This window comes from Hyperolius riggenbachi, chromosome 1 (genome assembly GCF_040937935.1).
Source record: "Hyperolius riggenbachi isolate aHypRig1 chromosome 1, aHypRig1.pri, whole genome shotgun sequence".
NCBI lineage: Eukaryota > Metazoa > Chordata > Amphibia > Anura > Hyperoliidae > Hyperolius > Hyperolius riggenbachi.
In genome coordinates this window covers 232,417,612-232,429,744 of record NC_090646.1, presented here as the reverse complement: position 1 = coordinate 232,429,744, position 12,133 = coordinate 232,417,612, and the positions used below count along the sequence as shown (strand labels likewise).

Below are 12,133 nucleotides of genomic sequence, written 5' to 3'. Positions count from 1 at the left end.
GGTGGAATGGATCAGAACATTTAATCAATCCGAATTTTGGATTTTTACGATCAAATTAGAAGAGAGAAAATGCCCTAATAGATCTGCTTATGGGGACAATTGATAATTATCTTTCCGATTACTTTTGAATGCAAAAAATTGCATTGAAATCTTGCGATCGCATCTGATGAAAAAAATGTAACGCTAATAGGCACCCATTACCCATTACCCAGCTTCTCTCTGCATTACATAGCCCAGTGTCTGTCTGCATTGCAAGTTTGTTGGCACAGCAAAGTCCCCAGTATACAGCACCGGCAGGGATTGCCTGATGCCGGATACACGTGCTTGTCGGCTCACAAATGACAAACCTAACTCCCCCCATGCATCATAGAATGCTCACCAAGCCTCCACTGATGTCTTGTAGGCTTCCTGGAGCTCCTAGTGGCTTTCCGGCCTCCTCTGTGTATGGCCCCTGGCGTGACACCTGTTGGGTCGCGTGACATGCCGGGAGCCATACACGGATGACGGAAAGCCGCAAGGAGCTTGAGGAAGGCTACAAGACATTGCTGGAGGCTCAGTTAGTATTTAATGGCCTGCAAAAGCCTCAAAGCACAGTCCCCGTTATCATGTCAGGCATGCCGGTTAGTTGAGACTTGCCTTTACTATATTACTTTAACACCCTCTGAGAGCATCTGGGCACCGGGCGCTTCAGATGCACAAAGCTCAGTCTACTGGCAGTGCTGGTTAGGAGGACAAGTATCGCTGCTGTCATATATCACATGGGCAGACCATGGACTCTGGGCTGCAATATCTGTTTATACCCACAACAAGGTGACTTGCAATGTGCGCCTTGCACTGTGAAGTGCCCAGATCGTCACAGTAGCATAACAGAAGGATTTTTTCTTTCACACATTTTACTTCCTTTACAAAATGTGCATGCAGGTTACAGCTAGGTGGCAATTTCCTCAGTGATGGTATTACAAATAGGAATATTATTACAGTATACATGCTTTATTGATCAGGGCTTTCTGTGTAAATTAGGGCAGAGTTACTCACGCAAAGTACGCAAAGCATTAACAAGATTTTCCACAGTGACTAAAAATGCGCCCATCTGGAACCATTCATCTTCAAGTTCATCCATACTTATTACACAAAATGTGGGGAAAGTTGGATTAGGAAATTGTATAAATGCATAAGTAAAGCAAAATAAAGTCCTACACTTTTAAATGCCTATATAGATATTGGACATTTTGTGCAAAATGTATAGAAAATTCCTGCCCAGTCTAGTACAAGCAGCCATAAATAAAACACAGTTCTTCATTTCAGTATAGGAGCTACACTGTTGTGATAATGGAAGATGTCCTTATTCAAGTCACATTTTTCTCTTTTCCTTCTATGTTTTCTCTTAGGTGATATTTCCTCAAATTATCAATGAAATGCCTTTTAGACATGAGTAAGCAAGAAAATAGTTTTGACAGTACTTTTTTAATTGCAGCGTGTTGAAAGATTATTTTAAACAGAAGATGGAGAATTATCTCCTTGGACAAAAAAAAATGAATTGCATAATTGAATTATCAGTTTATAGGGTCATGCAAATACAGCCCACAGCTGGTGTGAGCCAGGACAAGTAATGAGTCAGAAAGTTTGGCTTTGACTAGCGGAAATATCATTCTTACATGGCAAAAGTTGTGGTGCTGCTTAGTGATGGTTTAGAGCCCCATAGCTGGTTACTGAAACACTTCACCTGGCAACCGCTAAATAGACTGCTATGGTAAGAAGCCTGTTTGCGCAAATTGTACAGTTATGCTTTATGCACGTTGCATTGTGCATCCTAAAAAACAGGGTTACAACACAACAGTATGGAAAAGTCATATTGACCCACATTCAATTAACTTTTTATCCTGAGTTTTCTCCTAGGAGATACTTTTTCATAACTTTTGAGCACTTTGAAATTGAAAAACTGATACAAGGTAGGTAAAAAGGTAGTATCAAATTATTTTGAGTATTTTCTTGCTTGCTGGTGATCTATAGGGGATTTTATTGATAAGTTTAAAAATATCACCAAGGAGAAAACTCAGGAGAAAAAGTTAATTGCATATAGGGCCATTGTGCGTACCTAACACGACTCAATACAGTAAAGCATACACTCCATGACATATGCTTACACCGCAACCATTAGCGCATGCATCACCTAGTAAAATACACTATGCTGCTTGTTGTATTTATGGAATCTACCGCACCACACCACTAATGCATAGATGTGAACATTACAAGATAATACCTTTGTGATGCAATTTTATTTCCCATCGCAACTCAGTATGGATGAAGTGTGAAGGTAGCCTAAAACAACTTTAAAAATTGCAGCCTATGGCATTTAGCATTATAACAAGTCAAGAAAGCCTAATGGCAGCAGGCCTGTGGAGTGGGAGTTGGAGTCGGAGTAGAGGAGTCGGAGCAATTTTGGGTACCTGGAGTCGGTGGTTTCACGTGAGTTGGCGCCGGATGATTTTTGTACCAAATCCACAACCCTGGTAAGAATTAGACTAAGGAGTCGAAGTCGAGGAGTCAGAGCAATTTTGAGTACCTGGAGTTGGAGTCGGTGGTTTCATACACTGAGAAGTCAAAGTCGGAGTTGAATGATTTTTGTACCGACTCCACAGCAGTACAGTGTGATTACAATTTTCTAACAGGTACTCAGCATTCCTTGTCTTTCCCTCTCTGTGACTCTTCAGAGTACAGTAGGATTATTCTGCTCAGCTAGTGAAATAGATATTGTGCCACAGGGAATGTGTAAAGGGTTTAGGAATTAATTAAACCTGCTTGCAAAAAACCCTTAGAATAAGTATAGCTGCAGATTTTATTTTCTCAAATCCATTTTGTTAGCCCTGATTTTAAGAATCATTAAAGTAAGCCAGAGGTGCAATATTGCACTGTCTTCACTCCATTATATCCCGCGCAAATCGACCTAAAAGTGGCCACACATGAATAGATTCTAATACTACCTTTTAAAAGGTAAAACTCTAAAATCATTTGTAATTCAGTGAAGAAAGTCCATCCATCTGTTTAGTATGACCACAGAGATAGTAATAAAAAAACTACCCCCCCCCCCTCCCCCCATGATTGACACTCCCAGATATATAATACCAGTTGAGGTATAGTGATCATTGTCCATCCAGATCATATTACTAGCAGCACAGACACACACTCTGCTGATGGACCTGCTGTCAATGCAATGGTAATTTTCTGCCATTCTCAATCACACGTTCAATTGATTATACCTTCAGAACAGAATATTATACGTGCGTCCTGCCAACTTAATGGGGGCCGTCACTGAATGCGCAGCCACCTTAAAAAGAAAAGTTTTAATAAAATGTGATTGAAATTTATCAGATGATATCAAATCATAAATGTGCAATTTGAATAAATTCCTTTAGGATTGTTTACAGCAATTTTACAAATCAGTCTTTCGAAAAACAATTTGAGAGCTGTAGCCCTGTTTATGCTCTGAAATACAGAGGTTGTGCTTACGTACCAGAATCCATGACCTTCCTCAGCTGTTCCCCATGCTAGGGTCATATTTTTTCTAGCAAGAGTTACATAACTCAACAGACCACCCAGCAAAACACTGTTATGTAGTACATATATATTTTATGCAACTTTTCACACTCGTAAGGCTAGTTACCCGATGTACATTGCAGTGTAACAAAAGCTATAATCACAAAGCAATGCACTGCAATGATTTGACAATGGCGGAATCACACTTGTGTGTTGACCTCGTGGTGTGTTAGATTCCCTCATAAGATCTCAACCCAACCTATGAGCTACCAGACATTGCGCATGTTAAAACCGTGTTTCAATTGACTGGCTACATGGCAATGCGCACATTACAGGAAGACCCTAGTTTTGAAAATCTGTTGCAATGTGCAGCATGCATTCTGTGCCTTTTACACACGCGAGACAGAACTCAGCAGAGATGGCCAATCAGGTCCATCTCGGAAAAGAACCCAGTGTGTGTACAGGTGTTCCACAAGGTCTCCAAGATCTGGCACACAACAACATAATTAGCTGAACATTGTTTCCTTCCTTAGTCCTCTAGTCAGCTTCCCCCATGCACTGTCTGGGTGCTTGCTAGCACTCTGTATCAGCGGTGAAGAGGACCCCCTATGGAGTCACATCTGAACATGGTGACATGTTGTGATTTTCTGTTACACCATCGCCAGTCAAGCAATGACGTGTGGTGTTACAAATGCTACCAATTGGCTGCAGTTTAATGGCACCTGAATAGCAGTCATGGCTGGCAGTCGAAGGCTGAACTGTCCAACAAGAAGCACAATTCACTACGTCTTGTGAAAGAGACCTTAAAGCTGGCCATACACTAGGCCGATTCCCCGCCGATCGACAGCAGATTCGATCACTGGGCTTGAATCTGCTATCAAATCGTTAACGTTAACGCAAAATTTCGATCTATTTCGTCCCGAAATAGATCGATCCCGTTGATTGCTCCGTGCGGTAACTTAGCGTGGATCGCCCGCGGGTAGGGAGCGCGTCGCTAGCGGCGTTCGAGTGCCTGATGGCCGACGCAATACAGCTGCAAAACCTGTTCCGCCGGCACGTATCCCCCCGGTCACCGCTGCTCCGGATCCAGCAGACTTCACTTCTTCCTGTCCCGGCAGGAAGTTTAAACAGTAGAGGGCGCTCTACAGTTTAAACCTCCCCCAGACAGGAAGTGAAGCCTGCCGGACCCGGAGACCAGACCAGAGCGTAGAAGAAGACAGCGGAGACTTGGGGAGTTGCGCCGGCGGAGCAGGTAATGTATGCGGGGGGGAGCGGCGGCAGCACCACCACCACCACAGATTGTGAACGGTTTCAGGCTGAAATCGATTCACAATCTGTTTGCAGTAAAGGCAGCCATACGATCCCTCTCTGATCAGATTCGATCAGAGAGTGATCTATCTGTTGGTCGAATCTGATGGCAAATCGACCAGTGTATGGCTACCTTAACCTGCACCACACTGCAGTCCCTCTTCCCCTCCCCATAGCAACAGTAAATGTTGTTCAGCTGTAACCAAGAGACACATCTGCAAGAGCTAGTGCCCACAGCCATCACTGCAGGGACTGAGGCCCAATCCCTATGGGCAATATATATTGTGCATGTGTATGCAGCTTAAATAGCAATAAAACAAAGAAATATATTGACTGAGATTAAGACTTAGAATGAGTTGCATACATTTTCATATGTTCATGAATGTCATATAATGATGGCATCAGATCGGATCAGTGCTGTGACTGACAAAATATTTACAGAGCAGTTGTGCTGCAGAGTGCTGGGAACACACATATCAGTATTCACAGCCACCAAAGAGCTTGGCAAACATGCAAAAAACAGAGTATGTGCATATCCAGAGAAAAATCATTGAGCAAAGGTCTGATCATATGCAGAAGACGGATTCATGAATTGAAGGCCTTGAGTATCATAACCTCCCCAAAAACACAGAGGTACAGGCAAAAGATACAGGTTGGAGCATTTTATATTTTCACCAGTGGCTAAACTACAACGTATAAGGTTCACTTATCAAATAGTCAGCAATATCCATTATAAAGATGCTCCGATGCCTGCAACTACTGCCAAATATTCATTTAAAAGAATGATAATGTGAGGCCCTAGTGTCTTGGCATCTCTCTGCTGAAAAGTAGCCAATCTTACATCTTATAATAATGTCAACAGCCTTCTGACTTAGATTCTACTTTCCACTTGGACATTTGGGCTGGTTTAAACACCTGCACTTGCAGATTCAGGGATATCATAGCTATTGGGCAGTTACAGTTACACACAAACCTAAGCCTACCCCCCAAACTGCTGCCACAGCCCCCCATGCAGAGCACGCATTGAAAGTGTGCTTGTGCTGGACAGCATGCATTGGAGAGTGCCGGTGAAAGCAAAGTGACCGCTCCATACCCCAGCTTGCATTCTCACTTCTCTCTGGCAGCTGTCATGTGATCGCAGTTAGCAGGGAGCTCTAACAGCTAGTTCAGAAGATGCCAGGGACACACGAGGAGGCAAGCTGGAGCAAGGAGAGGTCTCTATGTTCAAGCTTGCACTCTTACAATGTGTGCACTGCACTCTTACAATGTGTGCACTGCAGTTGGGGGCCCTTACAATGTGTGCACTGCATTTGGGGACCCTGTACACTATACCATCTGTGGATAAGCCACCCCCCCACACACACACACACACGCACTTTACACACCAAGTGTAGGTTGGCTTATCTGCGGTATTATAAGGTAGTTGGTAAGAACACAACCTAACCTGTTATACTAACCAGTTATGACTGCTTCACATACATGCATTGCTCTAACGATACCATTTAGCGCAACAAGTGATGGTCATGCCTAGGCGAGCTCATGGAGAAGCATGTGATCAGTTTGGTCAGATGATAGATATGTAAGTCTGTGATTTGTTAGTCATGATCATGTGCAAAAACAGGATGTGATCACAGCAAACCAGAGCTTTGCAATTCTATCAGCTGATCAAACAAATCGCACGCTTCTCCCTGAGTTCTCCTAAACATGACCATCAATAAGGGCTGGTTCACACTGCAAGAGCTTTTTCTAAGCGCTAGTGTTTTTAAAAGCTCTTGCCAATGTAATGCTATGTGTGAGTTCTCACTTGAGTGATGGGATTTTTTTAAAATCACCAATAGCATTGCATAAGCAAGAGCTTTACAAATCCCTAGCTGCATAGGGAAGGCAGGAGGCGGAGCGAGCTGCCTTTCCATCATCAGGCGCCTATAGGCGTGTGCCTACAGTGCCTTATGGTAAATCCAGCCATGTAGAGTAGATGATAATTAGATGTCCTCACAGAAAACAGTGATCACAATAGCATTGTTAGCATGCATATATATAGCATTGACACATTTGTGGTGGTGGTTTGAAGAAAACACTGTGCAACTGACATAAGTAACATCCCTCATTTCAGCTCACACCCTAATATACCCCAGTGGTGCAGCTACAGAGACACACATTTTTACACAGGGCCTTTCAGCTGCCTTTACTTTCCCCCAGAATGGGTTTATAGTGGTCAGTTGTGTAACACACTCATTACAAAAACGTTAATACAAAGCCTGCAAGCAATGAGTTAGAATAGTGCAACAACTTACAACACAGCACTGTGAACAGCCCCATAGAATTGTATGGGCAGTGAGCTGACATTCAGAATTATTCTACAACGCAACTGAACACTGTGAACTAGCCCTCAGGCTCCATTTCCCAGAGGCCACAGCAGTGAGAGAAGCGTGGAGTGGAGAACAGTTCATTAATGATTACCATTATACAGCACACACAGTGAAAATCATTACCTCATCACAAATGAAAAGCTGATGCAGTGGCTGACACAGGGCTCCAAGCAGGGCCTGTGGAGAAGAGGCACGGCTGCAATCACAACCTCTCTTCCTATGCCACTGTATTTACTATAAACCTGCCAGCAAGTTTTCGGCATGTGGGAGGAAATCACATCATTCATAGGAAACCCAAACAAACTTCAGTCAGATATTGTCCTGGTCTGCACTGAACCTGGTACTCTTAATGCTGCAAGGTAAAGAACTAACCATTTACCTTTTGGGAATCTGATGTGTAACAGGGTTACCTTTTGGGAATCTGATGTGTGAAAGTGGCAATTGGACCCCTTAACTACCACTGGGCCTCAGGCACCTGCCTAGGTTGCCTTGTGGATGGTCCTGCTCGGTGTGGAAGGTAAAAGCCTGTGGATGTTTAAATAGTACCATAGTGCCTTTTTCTGTAGAAGTCTTGATCTCAGATTTTTTTTTTGTCAATGCAGTTAAAGGACATCTGTAGTGAGAAGAATATGGAGGCTGCCATGTTTCTTTCCTTTTAAGCAATACCAGTTGCCTGGCAGACTTGTTGATCTGTTTGGCTACAGGAGTGTCTGAATAACACCAGAAACAAGCTTGCAGCTATTCTTATCAGATCTGACAATGATGTCAGAAACACCCAAACTGCTGCATGCTTGTTCAGGGCTAAACGTATTAGAGGCAGAGGATTAGCAGGACAGCCAGGCAACTGGTATTGCTTAAAAATAAATTAATATGACAGCCTCCACATCCCTCTCCCTTCAGTTGTCCTTTAAAGCATACCTGAACTGAAAGAAACACTGAGGCTGACATTTAATTCCATGTAAACAATGCAAATGTACTGAAGCAAATGTACTGAAAAGTACATTGCCTGGCTGTCCTGCTGATCCTCTGCTTCTAATAATTTTAGCTATATAGACCCTGAACGAGCATATGCAGATCAGGTGTTTCTGAAGTCTGACTAGATTAGCTGCATGCTAGTTTCAAGATTGTGTTTCAGACACTACTGCAGCCAAAGAGATCAGTGGAATTGCCAGGCAATAGTTACTGATTACAAAGAAATAAATATAGCATCCTTAATTCAGGTGTCCTTTAAGTTAGATTATGAGAAAGATGTCACTAGCCCTGATAGTCTGAGAGAGCTTTGGAAAACGATACAGGAGAAACCCGTACTGGGAAACAAGTGCAGTGTTAGCACCAAATGACAAGTCTCACCAGACTTTCTCCATGTTTTTCTCTGGAATTCACTCCAAGTTGTGCATGTCATATCTAACATTTCTCACAACCCAATTACTAAGCGGTGACATAGCAACATGAAGATGGAAATAATCAACAAGAAACTAGGCTAGACCTTACAAATCACACATTCAGTCTCATCCAACATTTCACTGCTACATGGAATCGCCCACGTCACTTAGGGAAATCTGAGTAACACTGAGAAAGAGCACTGCAACCAAAAGCAGTTCGAGTTCAGTCAGCTCTCTAGACAGATTTTATCCTATGCTGAACCAAATGTCCCGTGGACTACTAACGTGGAACACATGTCTTTCAGGTGTGGCTTAATGGAGAGAGGTAATTAGAGTGAACCTATGGCCAATAAAACATTATTATTACACATTCATAAAGCAATGACCAATTTTTTTGCCGTGCTTTACAGATATGACAGTTAGGGATGTGAACAAACCTTGTCACTAAATATGCCGCAGAAGGACTCAGAATCTAACTTACCTACCGATCCTTTATTTAGGGCAAGGGTGTCAAACCGTGTAAAGGGACAAAATCTAAAACCTAGTTTAAAGTGGATCCGAGATAAACTTTTACTCATTGCATAATTGGATTCCTTTTGTATAGTATTTAGGGCATTCCTCAAGCCAAATACTTTTTTTGTTTTGTTTTAATACTCAAATTCCATATAAACTAAACAAGCCTCGCTCACAGAGTCTCCAGTGCCTTGGCACTGTCAGATCCATGTGGCAAGGGCTTATGGGAGCTCAGTCTGGGCAGGAGGAGGAGGTTACTAGCCAGAGATTTCAGAGGCAGAGGGGAGGAGGGAGGAGGAAAGGGGATTGAAGTTTTCACAGGTTGAGGGATGGAGATGCAGATCAGCTTGACTGTGTAATGATCACAAGTAGAACATGCCTGCTCTCATTGTATCACAGGAAGAAACAATCATATACTGTTGAAGCTGTTTGCAGCTAGATTTGCTGTGTAAACTATCTAAACTTTAGATAAGATATATAGACAAGTTACTTGTTATAGTTTTTCATCTCGGATGCGCTTTAAGTCGCGGGCCAAGTTGTTTATTCAGATTTAACATTTATTGAACAGTCCCACACTAACTGGTGTTACTATAGTGACCATCGGGGTTCCTGCTCCTCCCCCTTCTGCAGAGTAGCGCAGTGGAGCAGTTCAATATTTACCAGCTCCATAGCTGCTTCAAGTCTCCTCCCATCTCCCCAACAGCCACATGCTCTATATGGCATATCTCTGGCTCCTGAGGCATGTCACCTTATTGGGAGAAGGAGGACTGCCAGGAAGAACAGAAGAGACATGACGCATCACTGGAGCAGGTAAATGTTACACTGCTCTGCTGCGTTACTCTGAAACGTGGGAAATGGGTGTTGGTGGAAGAAGGGGGGTGGGACCTCAGGACGGGGACCCATCTTATTATGCTGGGGAGATCCTGTAAGGACAGAAACTGTAACCAGTGAGCTCCTCTGCATGGTAAGATAGTGTGCTGTTGTTCTTTTACTGCTTACAATGATGCATATGTGAAGCTCTCGAGGTCCAACGAGGGCTGCACTCGGTCCGCGGGACTTTACACCTGTGATTTAGAGGATAAGCTAATAACCACCTGTGTTTAAACTGTGGGCGAAACTGTGGTGCTGGGAAAACATGAGAACTAGGAATCGTCAATGAGGTTGCAGGATTTTTGTTTTGTAAGCACATTTATGCAGATAGAAATTACACCAATCAGGTCTGACTGAGGTGAAATGTATTGGATTACTTTCAAGTTGCATACATTTGCGTAAAAAAAAATTGCATAACTCAGCATTGACTTGGAATTAATATCAGTATCTCATTTACCATACCTAATGAGTACATGCAAACTCCATGCAGATAGAGTACTCTACTAGTTAGAATAGGAACCTGGGATTCAGACACTGCAAGACAAAAGTGCCAACCGTGTAAAGAGCCGTGACATACAATTCAGTTCATTTTCTATGCTTACAGTGAGCTCCATACAGTACCTTGATGTTAATGTGTGAATGTAGACTTGCTGGATATTATATTGGAAAAGCCACCAGCCCACCCTCCCACATAACGAAAGACAGGCCTGTGAAGAGGCTGTATAAGTGTGTGACATTTGTGCAGAGGTCACAGCCATATTAATTACAGCGAGCAGCAGAAGTGCCAGGCAACCGCACAGAGCGAGTATGATGGTGTAGCATATCATGCTATGGTAGCTGCTAATAAAAGCATTATTTGTCCTGAATGTCATCATTAAAGCACTATACACAAAATATAGTCATATTAAACTGATCACCAGTCCTCATACTGCAGAGCAGGTGGTGGTGAAGAATAACAAAACCAACACCCTGTTTGGATGAAGTCTCTAAACCCAAAGGGGAGATTTATTAATCTCTGCAAATAGATCTGCATCACAAAGCAGACCGCACTGCTGAAACTCCGCCACTCGGGTATCTGAGGTGAGCAGTTCCCATCTCCGTGGGGGTCCTGTTGTTTGTGTTATCCAACACATGGCACTGCCCTTTCTACTATCGTTTTCTCTGGAGGAGCTGCACTGATCGCTGCTGTTCTTCTTCAGCAGCAATGAAGACTTGTTCTTGCTTCTGGTCTGTGTTTTATATCATCTTTAGATAAATCATGCTGCCTCTTGATATACAGGAATCCTGGTTCCTAACAGAGATATGCATGCCTATTATGCCTATAGGCCTTAGGTTTTCAGTCATGATATGCTTGGTGTACTCTGTGGCACTCGCCTGACCTCATAATGGGGTTAATAACAGTGGTTTTCAAAAGAATAGGAAGAAATTCTCCCATTTCAGTGCTTCAACATGTTTCATAAGCTAGAGAACACTGAAGAGCAGTGTGGAACAATAAAATCATCTGGATTAGAGAAAAAAAATGCATACAATTAGGTAGAAACGTTTTTCTTTTTGATCATATTGGTATCAGTGGTGTGTTAGCCCTCAGTAAAAGCAGGGCGTTTTGGATCAGGATGATACCATTTGTTGGTACTGAAAAAAAAGCCACCTGAACAAAGAAGGATGGTAGAGACTGTCATATTTCTTTCCTTTTAATCAATGCACATTGCCTGGCTACCCTGCTGATCCTCTGCCTTTTAAGACTTTTAGCCATAGACGATGAACAAGCATGCAGATCAGGTGTTTCTGACTGAAGTCTGACTGGATTAGCCACATGCTTGTTTTAAGTGTGTGATTCAGACACTCCTGCAGCCAAAGACCATCAGAGCCGACAGGCAAATGGTATTGTTTAAAAGGAAACAAATATGGCAGCCACCATATCCCTCTCAGTTCAGGTATCCTTTAAAAGAAAAAGAGCAAGCTTTCGGCTAATAAGCCATCTTCAGACTCTATTCTTGCATGTAGATCATAGACAGGGCCACTAAACAGTTAATGAATGTGTCATTAAAGTAACATACACACCAACGGCAAAAGGATTAACTTAGTAACCTAGGTTCTAATACCCCTCAGGAGATGGTTGCAAGCTTTTGCCAACAACAGCAGACGATTGAGAAAAAT

The 12,133-nt window shown here is 42.8% G+C and overlaps 1 protein-coding gene across 7 annotated transcripts in view; it reads right to left on the bottom strand.

Moving 5' to 3' along the window:
• Positions 1-12,133, bottom strand: part of CXXC4 (CXXC finger protein 4) — a 260,319-nt gene that overhangs the window by 109,406 nt on the left and 138,780 nt on the right. Inside the window, exon 8 of one of the 7 annotated variants that reach the window (XR_011019360.1) lies at positions 11,012-11,477. The exons of 3 other annotated variants lie outside the window; for them this stretch is intronic. The gene's annotated coding sequence lies outside the window, so the exon portion shown is untranslated. Of the gene's footprint in view, positions 1-11,011; positions 11,478-12,133 lie in introns of those variants that run through there. 3 more of the 7 variants (XR_011019361.1, XM_068231523.1, XM_068231528.1) reach the window with 3 other exon arrangements.